The 20,411-nt window shown below is 36.2% G+C and overlaps 1 protein-coding gene across 1 annotated transcript in view; it reads left to right on the top strand.

Moving 5' to 3' along the window:
- The window catches only part of ramp1 (receptor activity modifying protein 1), a 56,852-nt gene that overhangs the window by 17,644 nt on the left and 18,797 nt on the right, over positions 1 to 20,411 (top strand). The window lies entirely within an intron of this gene.

Raw genomic sequence — 20,411 nt, forward strand, 5'->3', positions numbered from 1 at the left:
CGACTCAGGATGCGACAGATTAAGCATATGCAGAAAATATTGCACATATAAATAGCATATTTTACTGTTTTCCCCCCAACTTGAACAGTTTTGACCTGAAGCTAACCAGAAAACACAGTTTTACATTTATTTTTACTGCTGATCCCTTTTGAGTCATGCAAAATATTGAAGATGTTTGCAATACAATACGTCTCAACCTCCTTTGTTTATGATTAGAATTAGCTAGGAATCCAGTTCATTCATAAATCTAAGGGTAAACTTGGGTTTAAAAGTTTAAACACCAGATCGTCTCAGGTTGAAACTGAGATCACTCTCTCAGCTGGAATGTGTCTTTTAATTGCTTGCTTGTCCTCTCTCTCTCTCCAACTCTCATCCAGATACGTTTACAACACAACCGAAGGCAGAGGATTTATGCCTTTGTTTGGTTTTAAGGGAGAACTGGAGAAGAAAACTCAGAGGAGATATTACCGCATCTATCTGCTTTCAACATAATCTACACTTTGTAGACGCTATACCCTCTGGAGGCAGCCGTAGTTGACAGCAGTGAACGTTGCACTCCAGTAATCTGAAACATTAGCAGCTTTTAAAAGCGCAAATTAAAGGAAAGAAAATAATGTCCTGTCGCTCAGATTGAGAATGCTCTAAAATTTTATGACCATCTGGATTGTATTGTAGGGAAACGGATTAGGGCCACAGAAAAGAAAAGAAAAAAAATCCTCAGAATTTTGAATTTAATCTCAGAATCAGAATTGTTTAAATTGTTTATGCAACATTAGATGAATCTAGTCTCAAAACTCGAATCTACCAAATACATTTGGGACAGGCTTTCACTGTGAATAAAGTGCTTTTTTTTTTTTTTTTTACAAATCCTTTAATGGAGAAACAGATAAGTGATTCTTTAAATATGCTAACAACCTAAGAATGTTTAGTTGTTTATTTGGATTTTGATACAAGATTAGAAAGCTGAGAAAAAACGTTATAATTCTCAGATTAAAGTCAGAATTATTTTGTGTAAATTTGGACTGAATTGAGTTTTACATAAATGATATGAATGGAATATTTTTGTCTAGTAAATTATTTTGAGATAACATTGATTTTGTGAATTCCTGCTATATAAGTGAACAGAATTGAAAAGAGCAAATATAACCTGAAATGCTTTCAACACCTTGTAAGGTGTGAGCAATATGGATTTTGAATTTTATAATGATGTTTTGTGGTACTGTTGTGATAATGATAGATGACGTGTGATAAATGATGATAAAAACACAATTTATTACTTTGTTTTTAACTGTATGGCTGTGAATGAAAGACACAACAATCTTAGCACCACAAACACAAATGCTGCTTTTGAAAAACGTTCCCATTTCAAATTGCCTTCCTCAGGATGCCACTTATGTTAAGAAGCTTGATTTATTTCACCAAACTACACACAGTTACTGCATGTAATCACATTTTTAAATGTAATGATATTGATTGATGATTTTGCGAAACACAGAAGGAAATAGTAAAAATAGCATCTACAATAATGCTGTGTTTATCAAGGCAATAATGAATCAAAATTCTTATCACAATAAGTGATAAACGATACAATAAATGTCCATCCCTACTTGTAAGCACCCTGTAGAGCTACATGGATAATCAATGCACCCTTTAAGAACTGGGCTGTCTTTTTCTATTCATACCTTAATATTCAAAATAGAAAGGGTTAAAGTGCAGACTTGACATATATTATGTTGCTTGAATCTGTTTTAAAGTTGAACAAAAAGCAGAGCAGACTGGTAAGAACAAATTAAAAACAGAAGCTGCAGCAGCTCTATGATTTCACTCAACCTTTTTAATAAATGTGTGAAAGCATGAGTGGATGAGTGATTTTTTTTTTTTTTTTTTTGATGTTGGCAACTGCGAGCGCGGGGCAACACAGTCATCAGCCCCCTCCTCGGCCCCCCGAACCTCACTCCCACCCAAACAACCTCCAAAACAGCCCATGAGCTGGCTGTTGTCCATCAGCGAGTTTGGCGCTGTAGTACTAAATTTACCGCTCCGAGGTTTCTAGCACGCACAGCCAAAAGTGATCTTCCCATCGGTGTAAACAGACAGGAATATATTTACTGCCTTTAAGCTTATTTTTTGTGAATGTTTCCAGTCTTTGCGGCTGTAGTTTTGAGGTGATATTTTCTAAAACCGCAAACACTGACAGCACATCAGTGGGCGTGATCATGCATGCTGTGTGTCCTCCAGGTGTTTATCAGTATGGAAACATAAACTAAAGCTGATGTTGCCAGGCACATATCACCTCACTGCATGGTCTGGTTTACGTAATCAGGTCAGGAAGTCCAATCTGGAATCTGAGAGGTGCTCACTTTGATAATTTACTAAGCATTTTAACATTTCTCAGATGATTTAACACCATTTAACAGCTCTACTGTACTTCTGCAGTTAATGTTTGCATATTGTTGGGATTTTTATTTCCTGTGTGTTATAACAAAACACTATACAGGGCTGTCCAAACAGTGGTGTAGGGACCATTTGCAGCCCGCTGAATGATTTTCTGTGGCTCTCGACTCCAATTTTAGAATGGAGTAAACCTGGTCTGTTCTTATCTTTACACCCACATTTTAACAGACAAAGAACATCTTAAAATAATTTAAAAAAATACTCATTTCTAGGTCTTTAACTACAAACATCCAGAAACTTTTACTCAGAAGCTGCTTGGGCTAAAAAAAAAAGAAATCCTAAAAATTAGGCAACTGCTTTTGTTATGTAAAATGATTTATTGATCATTTTTCTACATATATCTGACTATTCAGTTTGTTCCATAAAATTTTGCATGTTTAGTTTATTCCTGAGTTGATAAATAAAATGAAAAAAGTTATAACAAAAACATTTTTGTGTTTGCATTGCATTTGCATTTCACAATGATTTTGATTCTGGTGGCAGAAAGTTTGGTCACCACGGCGATTGTTTTCATTCAACAACATGTGGTAGACATTTCTCAAAATACAATGACCCATGAAAATGTATGTTTATCTCTTTTTATTTACATCTGCATAAAAAAAACAATGTCCAAAAGTATCCCATTCTCAGTAATAATTCATATTACGGCAATCAAACCCTTCTAGTAATTGCTGACCTGCTACTTTGTGCCTAAAAATAGCAGCGCATTCCTAACCAAACTTGAACCTTTCCATATTATCCAGAGGATAATATGCACAAACAAACCCTGAGAGCCATTTGTTGTTTGTGTAGCCAACAAATTTCTAAAAATGACCCAAATGAGTGACTTTTCTACATTATGTACACAATCTGACAGTGGAGCACAAAGCTGAATTCCCCTCTCCTCCTGTGTCTCTAAATAACCCAGACAGCCTGCAGCCCCTCTCTCCACCTCATTGGCTCTAGCAGCCCTCTGCTCACCTCTCTTTAAACCTCTGACACCACTCGATGTGGGGCTCTGCCGCCTGCATGGATGCACTCGCTCCGTCACAGGACAATAAAACAAAGGATGGTTTCTGTGTTTATGCAGCTCAGGACCTTTCCACTCTCTCTGAAGTCGTGGTTATGTGTTGTGTAATTGTTCTCATAAACCACATGCCCCCCACCCCCCTCCTGCTTTGTTATTGTAGCTGTGGTAAACACTCGCAGCCTCTTGGAGTTTCTTTTAGCCCATCTAAAACATATTCCCCACATAAATATGTTTTATGAAAATGGCCAGACTGAATGATACATCTTCATATTTAGAGACCAGCCTTCTGCTTGTAATTTGCATGATCCTTTTGGTGAATAATATCCTGTTTGGCAGCAGCTTCCTGTCCTTATAAAAAGATAGCAGTGATATGTTTATAATAATAACATCAGATATATAACCAAACATTGGCCTTAATTCAGTGAAGTTTCTTGGTTCACTGCAAAAACTCAAATCTTTCCAACTATTTTTGGTCTGGTTTCCAGTTCAAATATCTAAATGCACTTTATGTAAGATAACAGTAACTTATAAGTAACTTTTTAAAAAAAAAGCTTGTTTCAAGTAAATAATTTCTTAATATTGATTAAAAAAACTTGTTCTACTGACAGATTATTTCACTTATAACATGAGAAAATTATCTTGACTTAAAGTTACTTGTAAGTTTGTCTTATTAAATGTTTACTAAGATATTAGCACTAGAAGCTAGACCAAAATTACTTTGTAAGATTTTGTATTTCTGCAGTATGCTGGTAGAGCATTGAAACATTTTACATTTGCAAGATTAGCAATACTTCATAAAATATAACTCAAGTAAAAAGTTAAAAGTATGGTGCAGTAAAATTACCTCTAAATGTATTTTTTCTAAAAAATGAATCAAGTAAATGTAACTAAACATTACATATCTCTGGTTGCCCTTTATTTTATGTCAGGCTAGATTAAATGGGATTGAAAAGAAAGTGAACTTTTTATTACATTTTTTGAATACCTTTTATGACTTTTGTTTTTACCAATTCACAATTACATGTTGCTTTGTGATGATGTTGCACATATAATCCAAATACATTCCTTGAACTGCTCTTCATAAAGGTTTTATATATATTTTGGATAAATTTACATTTTTTAAAATTGTGCTCAGATTCATGGATATTCCACAGAACACTAAAAATATTTCCGGACTTGTGAGGTCAGGTTTATTTCTGTCTCTTCTGAAATCCATCTTAATTTCCTTTCAGGAGATTAATATTAATGCAATAATTATTCATTTTCTATTCTCAGTCAGAATGTTTAATTATGAATGAGATCACCGCTGCCCAATTTTTAAAATCTACTTTTAATTTAAGTTGCTTGTTGAAAAGTTGCTGAGCGACTATTTTGTGAACTAGCATTTCAATGGTATGAAACTGGATACGGAAAATGTACAAAGTCCTCAAAATGTTGCAGCCTGTGATAGGAAAGACAAGAAAAATGACTATTACTTCACGACACAATCTGCAATCTTCCCGTTGACTCCCCACTGAGCTTTTAGATAACATCCTCCACGGTGTTGCGCATCATCCTATTGTTGTGTGGCTCTTTATCCCCTTTAATTGAATGCTATTACCAAACAGAGCCAGTACAGGCAGACCTTTATCTGTGCTGAAAGCCCTGCTTACTGTAATGATAATCTGCTGATAGATGGAGCTCCACTTGACAGAGATGAATGTGGCAGGCACACACGAACGCGCAGACAAAAGCACCATCTTTGCAGTAATTGTAGCAGCGCACATTACTTCGGTGTGTGGACGCGTCATGCAGGGCGCGATATGAAGGTGCGTCTGTTTGCAGGGTGTAATAAATGTGTGCAGTCTGTCAGAGAGAGCACACACTGCTGCTCTAGTTATTAGGGACGTGGGCAAACCTGAATGTGCAGAGGTTGGACGGTGGCAGCGGGAAAGCAGAACTTGTGACGATCAGCTGTGAATAAATAAATCTTGATGTCTTTATAAAAATGTAACAGATTGACCTATGAATAAAAACAAAAGTAGAAAAAAAAAACAATGAAAGTTACTCTTAGAAGTCAGATTGTTGTTGTTTCAAAAGGAAGAGGATGAGACTTTCTGACCTGAATCTGACTGTCAAACTGTTCCCAACTCAAAACTCTTCAAAGTGAAAATGGCATTCATAGCTCTATACAGTAGAGTTATGAGTGTGGATTTCTGGAATTTAGAAGTGTTTATTCAAAAATTTTAGAAATGCTAAATTAGCAGTCAGAATAGCTCTGGAGATATGGTCCAACATCAGTCGCCTCTGAGTTGCAAAACCGTTTCTGTTTGTTTATATGCCAGATAAAACTTTTGAGTGTAAACACATAAAAACATGCATCTAAGGAAGAATTATTTTGGATATTTATAAGTGAATTAATATTGACCTTATGTAAGTTTCTATGCTGAATAATGCATGGACTCCTGCTCGGCTCTGCAGGGTTGTGTCCTCCTCTTCATGTCTAGATTTCAGGTAAAGGTCAGTTTTGCGATGCATTCAAGTGGAGTTTGCTTCCCAGATGCTGGCAGTACGATGAGCCACAGCAGGGGGGCAAAGGTCAACTGCTGCTTCTTCATTTTGGTGTTGGGTATAAAAGCACTAAATAAAAATGAAAATATATCTGGGAACATTAAATTTAACTCTTAAATAGGAGAGAAAATGTGGTGTGTTTTATTTCTTTTTGATTATAGAAATGTTTCAGCTATATTAAGCAAACTCTTTCACTAGAGACACAACAGCAGCAATGTTAGGACAGGACAAGTCCTTATGAACTTACTTCTTAGAAAAACAGTCGTTCTGAGGGAGACGTCCCACTTGAGCGAGATAAAAACCAATTACTCTGCTGCAGTCATCTGTATCCTTATTAAATACCAAATCAATTATAAATGCAATCAATTTGGTTTTATATGGGATCAGTAACAATCCCTGTGATAAAAATCTCATTTACCTCAATGGATTATGTTCTTATGAGAGAAACCATTTATTAGTAGGCATGCTTGCCTGCATTCTGGGCTTTTAATGTGGTTTAATAAATCTAGGATGCCTTTTTGGTTCCGGTAACGAGGAAAATATGGAAAGTAAATCCTATTTTCTCAGCCCCGTTTTTAGTTTCTTGAAAGCATTCTTCTTGATTTTTTTTTTTTTCAACTTCAGAAGCTATCACTGAACAAACAATGATAACTCCTGGGTTTCAAGCATAAACTGCCTTCCTAAGGTCAATCAGATTTAAGTCCAGACTTTGACTAGACCACATCAAAAGTATTCACTTGAAACAGCTGCTGTACACATGAAAAGCCGAAATCTGTTTAGGTTAAAGTTTAGAGTCATCATGTCCAGACGCGGGAAAGATTAGTTGCTTTTTCAGATATTTTAGCTTCATGGTGTCACACAGTATTTATGTAAGTGTTTTTGTAATTTACAGATCTGGCAACAATCAGGCTTGAGTGTGGCTAGTAAAACTGAACCAAAATATGAGTTAATCACAGCTAACTCTTCGGTATAATTACATTTTCAAACAGGCTTTAGGTAGTAGGTAGTTTACATGTTGTTTTTTCCTTTAATAAATAAAATCCTATTTGGAAAACTGCTATTCATATTTAATCAGCTGATCTGAGATGATCTGAAACATTTACATGTGGAAAAAAAGCAACAGAGGAAATCCTTAATGATGCAAATCTGTTTTTAAAACAAGTTCAAAGCATGCTAATACTGATATTGCGATGTTGTAGACACAACATGTTGTGCAGCCCTGGTACAAATACAGTTGCTAAATCAGCATTACGTCTTCTGCAACCTGCTGTTACATTAGTCATGAGAAGGTCAGCATATTGTGACATTTGCTTTTTGAGAGCAACAGTAACAGATGGGCCAGTAGAAACTCTGTAGCAATTAGAGGAGCTGCATGTGTGGAGACGTTAAGGAAGCAGCTGGGACTCAGTTTGCAAGGGAGGAGGAGGATCAAAAACAACGTTCAGAGCCTTTAAGATGAGCCTCTCTTCATGTACACGTTTCACATTTTGAGCATCTCAGTTAGCATGTGTTAAAAGTTGGAAGGGTGCATGGCGGCGATGCCAGACTGCAGACATTAAAGATGTGCACGACTCATTTTCATGTCTTTCTGAAGCTATCCTGTTTAATTTTGTGAATGCTTTTCGGGATGTTTGATTCTGCATGAAGACGTCCAGAGTTTCCAGCTGGCTGACTGGGACAGATAGCAAAGGTGGGAGGAGGGAGCATTAACTCTGATGTTGGTGTAATGACACAGTGAATAAACCTGCCTCATTTTTATCCAGAGAAATGATATGATTGGATGATAAATATAGAATTTAATATGATTCCATTATTCTCTTGGTTTGTTTTTTATTTAATCTAAAAAAATAAAAAATAAAAAAACAGTAATCAGCAGTAGATAAAAATAAACTGACAGGTAAAATTACTAACATCAGTGTATGCAAACAAACAGCTCTGTTAGTGGTTGGCATTTTAAATTTTCACCAATCTGTAGCCACTCAAGCAAATAAAATTTCTCTGACATTTCGTTACAGATTTTGCTGCCTTGTCATTCATGACAAAAATGTGAATTACAGTAATTTACCATGAAATTAGGTGACTGATCATAGTTTGTGTTTTACTTTATTGTTCTGAACTCATAATTGTACTTCATAATGTTGCTATATAAATTAAATTGTTATGTGAGATTCAAACATTTTGTCTGACCACTTATGTCCAAAAAATTAGCCATGTGATTTGGTCTCGAGCAGGATTGTCTTTCTTAAAAAACAAATGATATGTACGACTTGTGAAGCTTTCAACTGTAACAAACTAACTCTATGAGCTTATTCTGTGGGGATGTGGGTCAAAGTTGTGTCCAGTGAGCAATTTGTGCTCATGAAGATTTCTGATCTTGTCACCGCCTTCCTGTTTCAGCTGGGGGATGAAGCAGAGTTAGCGGCTTAGCGAGGAGGTCCAGTTTGTGATTTTTACGTTTTCCTGAATCTATCACCATGGTAACTAAAAGCACAACCTCTTAAATGATCAATGCTCTTAGAAAATGATCAAAGCAGTTTAGAATAATAGACTAACTACATGTTTACATTTGTTTCCTACCTTTTCTTTTCAACTTTTTACATTTTAAATAGTTCAGGGGGCTGCACAGTGGTGCAGTTGGTAGAACTGTCGCCTTTGTAGCAAGCAGGTTCTGGGTTCGATTCCTGGCCCGGGGTCTTTCTGCATGGAGTTTGCATGTTCTCCCTGTGGATTCTCTCTGGGTACTCCTTCTTCCTCCAGTTATAGTATGGCAGTATAACTTTGGGTAAAAATAGAATAATTTACAGATCTAAAACTGATTTGTAATTTTTATTACTTTAAACAGGAAACCAATGCTGCTATATTGCGGTTATTAATTATTGAGGAACAGTTCCATGGTTGACTTTTAATTATAATAAAGATGCCAGTGAACAAGTAAAAAAAATAATAGTAGCATTTTATTAAAAAATACTATAAAACAAAGTTGTTCTCCAAAGAATAAAACTCACTCTAGTTCATTTAAATTGTCTAAAATGTTTTGGTAACATGAGAGTTTTAAGTTTATACTGTACCACAGCTTGGACGTTGCTCTTCATTTTTGCCTGATTTAATATACTGTGAACCCACAGATATGTAAATCAGCCTGGCTTGCTGCTTTGAGGCCATGTGAATCTGTTGTCTGTCGTTGGTGCAGTGCAGTGCCAAGCTGCAGAGTAAAGTATCTCTGATCAGATGGAAAAACACAATGACAAGCAAGGCAACCAAATGATCAACTTTTATTTATGGCTTGTCTGGGAACATCTTTTTCATGCATTTGTCCAAAAATATATCCTTAATTGGCTAAAAAAAAAAAAAAAGAAATTGTATTAGATACTGGCATTTTTTTTGAAGAATTGAGGAACAGAAAAACAAAACAAGTACAAAATTTTAGAACTTGCCATGAGCGATGAAGACACAAATTCTTGCTGGCTTTGAGAGGAACAGTACATTCTGCTGATTTCTCTGCATTAAGTGTTACAAGGACAACCAGTAACTGAAATAACCAGTTGAGAGTATAAGCAGATAAAGAAGTTGACATTCCTTTGAAAGAGAAGATGAAAGGATAATAAAAACAGAATTAAATATTGGCAAAGGATGTACTCAAGCTGCAGCCTCTCTTAAAATGATAAGATCATCTTGTAGTTCACATTTTCCATGTTCCAGGTTGAGAAATATGTGAAGTAAGCTGTACGAGACAGAGAGCAAGCACAGTGCAGCTGAAAACGCAGCCAAAAGTTGTGAAAATCATGTATACAACATCAAACCTGGACATCACTGTATATCACAATAACCACCCAAGAAAAAAGTAACCATGGAAAAACTCTCCAGCTTGATTGCAAGTTTTTACATTGGAGATTAAGATGGATGTTTTGCTTCCAGTTAGGAGGAAAAAACAAAGATAATTGTAATTTCTGAGCAGCTGATTGGAGACACTGAATAAAATTAATTTCTGCAGTGGCTAATTGTCATGACTGGATACACAAAAGAGACATGTGGAAAGCAGTTATTGATTTAATTTAACAAACAGATCGGTGGACAACAGCAGACACACAGCAGAAGACAAACTAATTGTTAAAAAGAAATAATTTTCTTACCAGTCTAACTTTATGCTCACAAACAACCCCTTTTGTTACCCAGGTGGTCTGGTTCTTGCTTTCTTGTAGCAAGTTTTGACAATTCCCATTAAGTAGCACCACATTTTCTGAACATATTCCCATTAGAAATATATTTTTTGCCAACATAAAAAAAAAAAGAAATCAGTGATCAAACTACACAAGGCAGTGATCCCTACTTGTTAGAACGGCTTGTTGGGTCAGAAAAGTTACTTTCAAAGTTACTGGAACTAGGATTTAATTATGTTTTTTACGATTTCAAGATTTCTAGGTTCTCTGATATGGTCAACCATATCAGAGAAGTGTGGTCAACCATGTGGTTTTTAACCATCATGCCTGAAAATGCAGAAAATTATAATATAAATACTTTCTGGGAATCTGATCTTGTCAGCTCTGACTTCCCTCTGTGCTAACTCCAAACTTTTCAACTTTTCCCATCTCTGCTAATCCAGCAAGTGGTTAACCACATTTGTTTACCCTTGCATAAAAAGAAGGAAAAAAAACAGCAATGCAAAGTTAAATCAATTGTTGTGCTCAGACATCCAAACTTTTCTGAGCAGAAACATCAAACAGATGAAGTTTTAGTGCAGGAAGGAGTAAAATGTGTGGGTTTTTTAAAATATGCATAAAATCTGTGTACGTTCAGAGAGTCTAAATTGAGCTGTCAGAGAGGTGGGAAGAGAGGCACATGGCGTTTTCCCTCTTCTCCGCTGCTTCTCCATGAACTGAGATGATTCATGACTGTAATGTGGTGAAAAGTCTTAGGAGTGGGTGTTTGGATGGCTGATGAGGTGAGAGGGTTGCAGTGGTCAGAAATGATTTTGTTCAAAGGCAACAAGATGAAGGTTTCCTGCTCAACACTGGTGTGGAAGTGACACTAAAGAAAGACAAAGTGGCAGAGGGATGCTGCTGCTTCATTTGGGAGCAGATCTGGCATCTAATTAGTTTTTGAAAGAAAACAGCTGCACTGCTCCACTGCCTATATTTTTCATTTTGACACAGCGAGAATTCACACTGTGCTGCTTCATCCATAACTCAACAGTCTGCAGGAGGCTAATCTTTTTTGCAAAGTGTGAAACAGACAGAAACTGATCTGCTGTCACTTGCCCTTAGATACAAATTTGCAACAGCAAATTTTGATTCACACACATTTGTCAGTTCTGCCTGTTATGAGCTCCTTTCAGAATAAGTTGTTTTAGGGCCTCTCGTCTCTTTAAATCCAAATAAGCTGCTGCTGGCCACGCCTCCTGGTTGCTAGGTGATGGGCAGGGCTCAGCTACGGTTGCTAGGTAACGGGGCAGCGCTCACCAATTGTGACTATTTTAATGATTCATGACTGCTGCTGCTGTACAGCCCAGGACACTCCTGTAAAATAAAATTTTAGTCTCAACGGTTAAATAAAAGTTTTAGCAAACAAACGATTTAGAGGTTTTTCAAACGGGTCATTTTTCAGACACATACTGGCAGAAAACGGCTTGGTGTGTCCATTTATTTTTGTTGTGAAGATCTCACCACATAATTTATTCCTTTTTGCTCAGTTTCATATATATTTCTTGTGTTCTTCCCTTTGTGCATTTTTGTTAAATGCACAAAGTTATTGTAATTTTCTGTCTTTCTGATTTGTAGATCATTTTGTATCTGAGTTGTGTGATATGTATTTATTTATCTCCTTCCCTCGGTTCCCCTGTTCAGTCCTCTTGCACAGCTTTTCTACTTTTCTCCTAAGTAGCTCACCTGTTTCTTACGTCGTTCTTCTCTCCTGCCTCAGTATTCAAGCTCCTCTTTTTCATTGTTTATAAGTGGAACCTTCTCTTGCGCTCATCCGGTTTCCATTTCCTGCTCTCCTCATGTTTACCTGTAAGTTCTCTGCTCATTTCCTCCACGATCAGTTTCTGGTTTTGGGTCCTCTTTCAAACCTCGCCTCACAACAAATCCTGCTTCTTAGATGAGGAAAATAAAGGAATTAAGACTCATTAATCTTTCTTCACTCCTGTGTAAGCCTGCAGCTGAAACATTTGCCTTGGTCAATCCTGAAAGCTCCACTGGCGACAATAAATGCAATAACACGCACGTGGAATAGGATGTTATTACATTATCATGATGAAACTCTGTCTGGCTTGGGAAATTTAAGCTCTTAAAGTGTAAGGCAGGTAAACAGCTTCACGTCCTCAGTGTTTATCATCTGATTCTCATGTAATGTGCTGTTGCATTACAAAAAGGTGATGACTTCTCACAGATTGTAGTGAAGGCCCTATCAGATAAGATGTGCAGATTGTTATATGACCTTTATATGGACAGTATTTACTAAAATACTGTCCATAAGTTGAAGAGAGAACATGCAGATGAAGCATTGACTTGCTGTTTTATGTCACAAAACTCATATGAAACTGTCCTTTTGTAAAAAAAAAAAAAAAAAAGAAAAAAAGATAAATAAAAAAGATAAAAAAAATAAAACATCATATTCCACAAATGAACATGATGTAAATTGCCCTCTTTTAGAACCATGTTTGATCTGATTTGCATCTGGTCATTTGTGAGTTTTAAACCAACCTGAAGTGGAACATTTTGAGAATATTATCTCTTGAGCTTTGACTCTCTAAGCACCTTAATAAAATGCTTTTTAGTCACAAGTAAATATTTTATTAACTAATGATATTGCTAGCATCTATAGCAGCAGGTATAATATACCATATATATATATATATATATATATATATATATATATATATATATATATATATATATATATATATATATATATATATATATATATATATATACATACATTATCAGGTGTTGTTTCATCAAAGATTACCTAAATTTTTCACAAAGCATCTGTTGCAGCGTTTTTCTTTTTGAATGTTTTTGTAAACTCTTCTTCTCCTACAGCGATATGTGAAAATAAACCTAAATTCTGCTTTTATATCTATCCCCCCCCCGAGAGTCACTGTGGAAGATTATCATTTTCTGCGCTCAGAAATGATTCAGCAGAAAATACAGGAATACAGAAAATACAGAAAAAAAACAAGAAAATCCCTGTTGCAGAAGATGTAGAATAAGAAAATGATTTAAACATAGAAAAACATTGAGGTTTCAACTCCAAATTTCAAGAAAATTTCTCCTGATTTATTATTGTTGTGCTTTTCATTACTCTCAAATGTCCCAGATTTCTTAATCCAGTTTATCTTGCAGTGTTCATCAATGTCAAACATTTCCTGGTTTTCCACATAAAGTGCCATGACTTGAGGAGACATCTTCCCTTCCCGTCACCCATTCCTCACAGACTCTCCCCCTTCCGTTAAGTGATCATCAGACATCGGCTCAAACACACAGTATAAGATTTATTAAGAACTTTCTATCTCCTTTTAATTCCTATCTGAAAGGGCAGCTCAGGTTTTCTGAAATACCCAAACTGGGTTTGCACTAGACATGTGACCTTTTGATTTCGAGGCTGAAATGGTCGAATGCAAAAGACAAAATTGCTCTAAAGTCAAAAGGACCAAAAGTGAACAACAGATCTAATGATAAAGCAAATCCCTGACTTTCCATAAAGTAAACAGTTTACAGTTTCATATTAAATTCTGACAAAGCTTAGTGTATTTGATGATCAGAGATATTTTTAGATAATAGACCCTTATTTTTAAATTCACATCTTTAGTAGAGAGAGCAAATTAAAATGGTCCAACTGACACTTTTTTCAGTTTTTATTTTCTTCTATTTATTACTAAAATTTAAACTTTGCCTAGCTGCAGCCTTCCCATCTTCAGTAACAATCAAGAAAAATGTAAATAAAATAAAAATTGACTTAAGCATGAAAGGTTACTTTTATTTTTAGTTTCAAGTCAAAACTAGCTGGAGGGAAAAAGTAAGGAAAACTTCAGTCAATCGTACCCTTCACTTCAGGTTCATCATGCGTTGCCTCACTATGAGTATCTGGAGGACAACATTGATTTGAACAACTGAGTCACAGTGTGGGAAATGAAATGATAAAAACAGATACTTTGGTGTAAAGATGAAAAATGTTGATGGAAGCAGTGCCGGCAGGTGTTTTTCTTTTTAGGAGATGTCTGGTTTTGAACACCTCCTTAAAGGTTTGTTTCCTACCATCAATAAAAATAGCTGATGGGAGCATCCACTAAGACAACAGAATGTATTTCCACTCCTCCATTATCATCCATCCATCCATGGGGGAAGGCTGTTGCCTCAATGGCATCAATGAACGAAAGGCAGGGTGCAAGCAATCAGGTAGCCAATCTACCACAGGGCAGCATAGAGACAAACGGACAAACTACCATGCAGACAGACAGACACACACCAAAAACAATTTAGAGTTTTATTCTTTAACTGTGGGAGAAAGCTGTGCTGAGAATCTACTTGTGCACATGCAAACTTTGTGCAAAAAGCCCCCAGGACCTTTATGCTGCTATTAACAGAACAGCTACTACTGCAGTTCTAACAAGACATTTTTCCCATATGACAAGTGAAATAATCTGCCAATGGAAGTAGTACTTTTTCATGAATATAAAGGAATTTTTGACTTAAAGCAATCACCTGTATTTTGCTGAAAAGATACTTATAACTTAGTTTTGTCTCATTTCAAGTGAACTAAGATATTTGCACTAGAAACTAAACCAAAAAGTATTTGGTATGGTTTTGTGTTTTTACAGTTCATCACAAGTCCAACAACAGAGTATGACTTTTTTTCCTTTGTGTTCTGGTGACATTATGGCACTTATGTGAAATTAGAGAAATTTTTAAAATTAGTTTAAGTAATTAGTGCTGTCAGTCAATTAAAAAATATAATCATAATTTAGTGTTTAATAAGATTAATCACTATGCTTAACTTTGTAAACTTGAAATGTAAAAATGCACATTTTCAAAAAAAATGTTTTATTGTCTCAAACCAAAGATCTAAGTTTTCCAGGTTTTCATATTCAGGGACGTTTAAGAAAAAACAAAGTCATTTTGTTTCAAATGTAATTTAGAAATATTTATGGTTGTGTTTGGAGGAAAGATTTTTCACCTTTGCAAAAAGGTAGGCTCTGTATTATCTGCACATCCATCAAAGCATCTTTTTAAAGTGAAACTTCTACCCAGACACAACAGTCTGACTCTCCTCACTCATCTTTTTACTTGCGTTTTCATTGTTGACCGCAGTACAAGGCCGTGTAACCCTCTGCTGGAGAGGCTTTTAGGGTTATACAATTAATCTGCATTAATGTGTTCAACTTTTCAGATTAATCACGTGTTAACATTGATAGGGATAGTAGGGAATGCATTTTATAAAACACTATTTTTGTTGCTTACATAAGTGCTGAATATATCAATACTGATCTACCTACTGCTGCACGGTGGAGCAGTTGGTTGCTTTGCAAGAAGAAGGTCCTCGGTTTGAATCCCAGCCTGGCGTTTTCTGCACTGAGTCAATATGGAGTCAAAATTAAATGAAACAGAGCAGAAAGGATAATATGTCCAATCACCCCGGGTCAACCATGACTTTCTTTTTCCACAGTAGCTCAACAGTTTATCTCTCAGGCAAAAACTGTTGGCTGCTTGTGATTACAATGAGATAATCCTCCACTGTTCTCTTCTAACAATAACTTATATCTCCATTGTATACCCAAACTGTTGGCATGATTATGCAATTTCTTGCATCCTCCAGGCTTTCTTGCTCATCAGCATGTATTCTACTGAGCCTTCATTATCAGGCTTCAATTAGCCCACTCAAGTGGAATGGATGTTTAATGCACAGTAAGCCTCAGGGCCCATTGTACACTAGAAGATTCCCTTGTACAAATACTTTTACAGTGAGGGAATTGACTGGAAAAAGTTTCTGTCACTTATGAGAACAATGTGCTTTAAAACTATTTTTCATAGATCCAGAAAATCAGGACAAGTGAATATTTGTGTATTAATAAAAATAGACAGATAGCAGCCATGTCAGATTGAATAAAAAGAAAAACAATGCTGGGATTGTTGACAGGGTCTCCAAATCATCCTTCATATGGTTTGGTTTGTAAGGCTGATGAAAACGATTCAATAATATAAACTTCCAGAATGGGACAAGGTTAATTATAATGGACAATTACATCACTAGAAAAATACTACCTATTTGTCCAAACCCTGATTGATTTGAGTTTAAAGAAACACAGTAACTGTATTTATTTTGGAAAGGACTGAAAACCAATTTTCCCTTCATGAAGACATTGATAATAAGTAAAGGGAGTATTTTACTCTTAATGTGGTGAAGTCAGAACATGTGGGAGGTAGGAGCTTGCCTTCCAGCACACTTCACTTTTCCTTAAGTTGAACAAACTGCTCAGTTCTACAGTTCAGTTTTCTCTCTGAGCATTTCTCAGGAATGACCAACATGATCTCTCTTCTCCTCTTTATCTCTGTTTACTCAAAATCATTCTTTCTCCATCCCTGACTAGATTTCTGTAGACTGGAGCAAAGACTCTCCAGCTGACTACCAGGAAAATTGTCCAATCACCATTTTTTTTTAATTCCACAATCTTTGTAATGTAATTGGCATACTTAAAACATTTTTTTGGGGGAAAAAAGTTTTAATTTTTGAAATATGATGTGTCCACTACAGTGGACATCGGAACCCCTTACATTTGAAATTGAACCTTGATGGCAACCAGTTTTTTCCCAAAGAAAATATCCAAACATCAACTTATGAGTGAATTTCACATTTACAAAACTGAGCACTGTTGCCTAGCAAGAAGGTTCTGGGTTCAATTCCCGGCCCGCTGTCTTTCTGCATGGAGTTTGCATGTTCTCCCTATGCATGCGTGGGTTTTCTCCGGGTTCTCCAGCTTCCTCCCACAGTCCAAAAACATGACTGTCAGGTTAATTGGCCTCTCCAAATTCCCCCTAGGTGTGGGTGTGCATGGTTGTTTGCCTCTGTGTTGCCCTGCGACAGATTGGCGACCTGTTCAGGGTGAACCCGCCTCTTGCCCGGTACGTTAGCTGGAGATAGGCACCAGCAACCCTCCCAACCCCACTAAGGGACAATGGTGTACAGAAAATGGATGGATGGATGGATGGATGGATGGATGGATGGATGGATGGATGGATGGATGGATGGATGGATGGATGGATGGATGGATGGATGGATGGATGGATGGATGGATGGATGGATGGATGGATGGATGGATGGATGGATGGATGGATGGATGGGAGGACGGATGGGTTGGTGGGAGGACGGATGGATGGATGGATGAGCTGGTGGGAGGATGAATAGATGGGTGGATGGACGGATGAATGAGTGGGTGGATGTATGGGTGGATGGATGAATGGATGGGCGAATGGGTGGGTGAATGGATGGATGAATGGATGGATTGATGGGTTGATGGATACAGAAAAAACAGAAAAATAATTACAAATGTCCACTACAGAGGACAATTTTTCAACTTTTAAATACTATGATAAAATACAGTCAAAAATAATTTATAGAATGTTTTAATATGCTGCTTAGAGACTTATTTAGAATATGCCAACAAAAATTTGCACAATAAAAAGTTGTATGCACTTACTTTGTCTCTCCCCATAAAATGTGCTTCTACTGATGAACGTCATTTTTATGAATGAGAAAAAGGGAGGTACAAAAGCCCCACCCCTTCACATCTGGCATCATTGAAAAGCCCTAAATGTCCTCTCAAGATACCAAAAGGAATTAATTCAGTAGAATGCAGGGGGTGGGAGATATTCTAGTTTAGAAATGTCCTCTACAGAGGACAAAAATGAACTACTGGTAGTCACGAGGTTAATACCAACCACTTTATACAAATGTGAACAAGTTTTGTTTAATATTCATGACATTCTTTTTCATTTCCCATCCTCCCTCCTCTCTAACATTCAGCTCCCACAGGGAATATTTAACATTTTTTGATCTATGTTCATAAGTGGAGTCAAAACTTTTAAATTTAACATCTTTAAACATAACTAAAAGTTAACCGGTGGAACTTCTTTAACCCAATAGTCCAACAATTCCCTACTGGTGAACCCCTGGAAAGAACACTTTTCCATTTGCTTATTCCTAACTCAAAGTCTAACCTTTATTAAAGTACATTTTTGAGTGAAGTTGTCTGCAGCCGCCAAGTGCTTTCAGTCTGGTCTTCAGGAAGTGGACTGCAACACGGCTAGATTATCATCAGGTCACTGACTTGTCTAGTTCAGGATATTCAGAGAACAAATGATGTGTGTGTATCTCGTTGTTCCAAAACTTTTTTTATTTGGATGCCTGTGCAACGCGCCACCTGGCCTTTATGATTGCAGGGTTTGCCAGAGGTCTTCTTTTTACGGCAAACTGCTTGGCTCTGGTCATGCAGTCTGTTTCTCTGACATATAAGGATGTGTATATGCCTGAGAGACTTCTCCATTTGATATGCTTTTATAAAGATGTGTTTCACCATAAATAGTATTCTCTGTCCAGAGGTTTTGTACAAATTTTCATTTAACAGGAAGTACAGTTTAGAGTAAAACAAAAAAGCTAAAATTACAATCCCTGCATGAGACAGTTAATGTCCATTTGTTAAGTTTTCATGTGTTTAATTCACTATAAACTAGTTACATGTAGTTTGTCAATTAGGTTTACTTTCAGTTTAGACTCTTTCAACTAAATTATTTCTTTGTTATGGATTTATACACTCTATATCAATGTGCCTTAGTCATGTCTCATTTGTATGTTTTCTGTTTTTGTTGTCATACAGTTAAAAAGCTCAAGATGTGACAAGAGAAAAACATTTGCAGTTGTGGTCAAAGTCCTGCAAAATTTCCTTTTTGAAAATGTAAAAGTTGCAGAAGGTGTATAAGTTTTTCTTTTGGTTTCTTACCAATCCTATTCTAATCTGTGTTGTGAATGTATGTATACTGTACATGAATGTACAGGCACAACACAACCAAATTAGAAATTAGCAAACACCTGATGGATCTGCATCTGTTTCTCAGTCCGAAGCTCCTAAAAACTTTGCAAACAGCTTCATGGATAAAATCTGTAGTTTTTTTTGTCATGTTTGACATATATAGTATTTTTATGACAACTGAAGATAAAATAGTTACTTTATTGTGCTATAAAATGGCAGTATGTGCCTGGAAAATACATAATACTGTCCCTTTAAAATCTTGAAATGGTTTTCCTCTCTGATATATTATTCACTCCCATCCTTGGTAGACAAAAATGTCTATTTTGTATATTCTTACTATTACTTTTGTTTTGTTTTTGCATGTCTATATTCATAATTTTAAATGTAATACATAAATAAAGTTTATATGGTAGTGATAATATTGTAAAACTTTCCCAAACCAAAACTAAGAAATGAGTACCTCACAATTATACGTCCTATAAAATGAGTCTGAATGGGAAAACATGTCTAATGAAGCCTAAATTGGTGTTTTGTTAATATTTTCTGCAAAGAAATGTAGGTGAAGCAACTGAAATATGAAGGAGTTTTGTTTGCAAGATGGAAAATAGTTTGACCTTAAGAGTATTATTAATTTTATCTTAGTAAAAAGCCATTTTTGCAAACTGGCGGGGGATAAAATGACTGATAACCTTTAAAACCAGCTGGAATTATTGTGTTTTCTTTGAACATCTCCGAGGTCAGCACACAGCTTTCAGAGTATCAGCTCCATGCAGGTTTCTTAGATAGACGACTTAGGAGATCCAGACATTAGCTTAGTACAGAACAGAGAGTTATCATTAACCTCTAATGAGGAGAATGAGCAAAGTGAAGGTAGAGCAGAGGCAGGGGAGTGGAGAAGTGGGTGGAAAACAGCTTTCAGAGGTTGTTCTGGAATGAACTCCTGGTTGGCAGGATGGAAAGCATCACTGGGAGGGAAAAAGTGCATGAATTAGTGGGAAGAAAACAACCAGGCTGCAAGTTATTTGTTTGTCAAGTTCAAACTCAAATCAGTAGATGAGGGACAAGAAACACAGAATAATGACAATATTATTCTAAAAAAAAAAATCAAATATAAAACAACTCTCAATCTTTCTGGTGTCAAGAGAATCTGGTGGAATGTAACAGCAAATGAGGTTAAAAGTTATCAATAATTATTAAATAAAAGCGCAGATATTTGTCCAGATATAAAAGAGAGACAAAAGACTGTATAGCTGATGGAGAGAAGTACAGATTTACATGAAAAACAGCAGAGAGCACAATTAGATCACCACAAACAGAGCTGAGAAGAATGAAATGTTTAAAGATATTTGTTTAATAAATACTGAACACGTGTATTTTATT

Source organism: Poecilia reticulata, chromosome 2 (genome assembly GCF_904066995.2).
Source record: "Poecilia reticulata chromosome 2, P_reticulata-male-v2, whole genome shotgun sequence".
Lineage (NCBI taxonomy): Eukaryota > Metazoa > Chordata > Actinopteri > Cyprinodontiformes > Poeciliidae > Poecilia > Poecilia reticulata.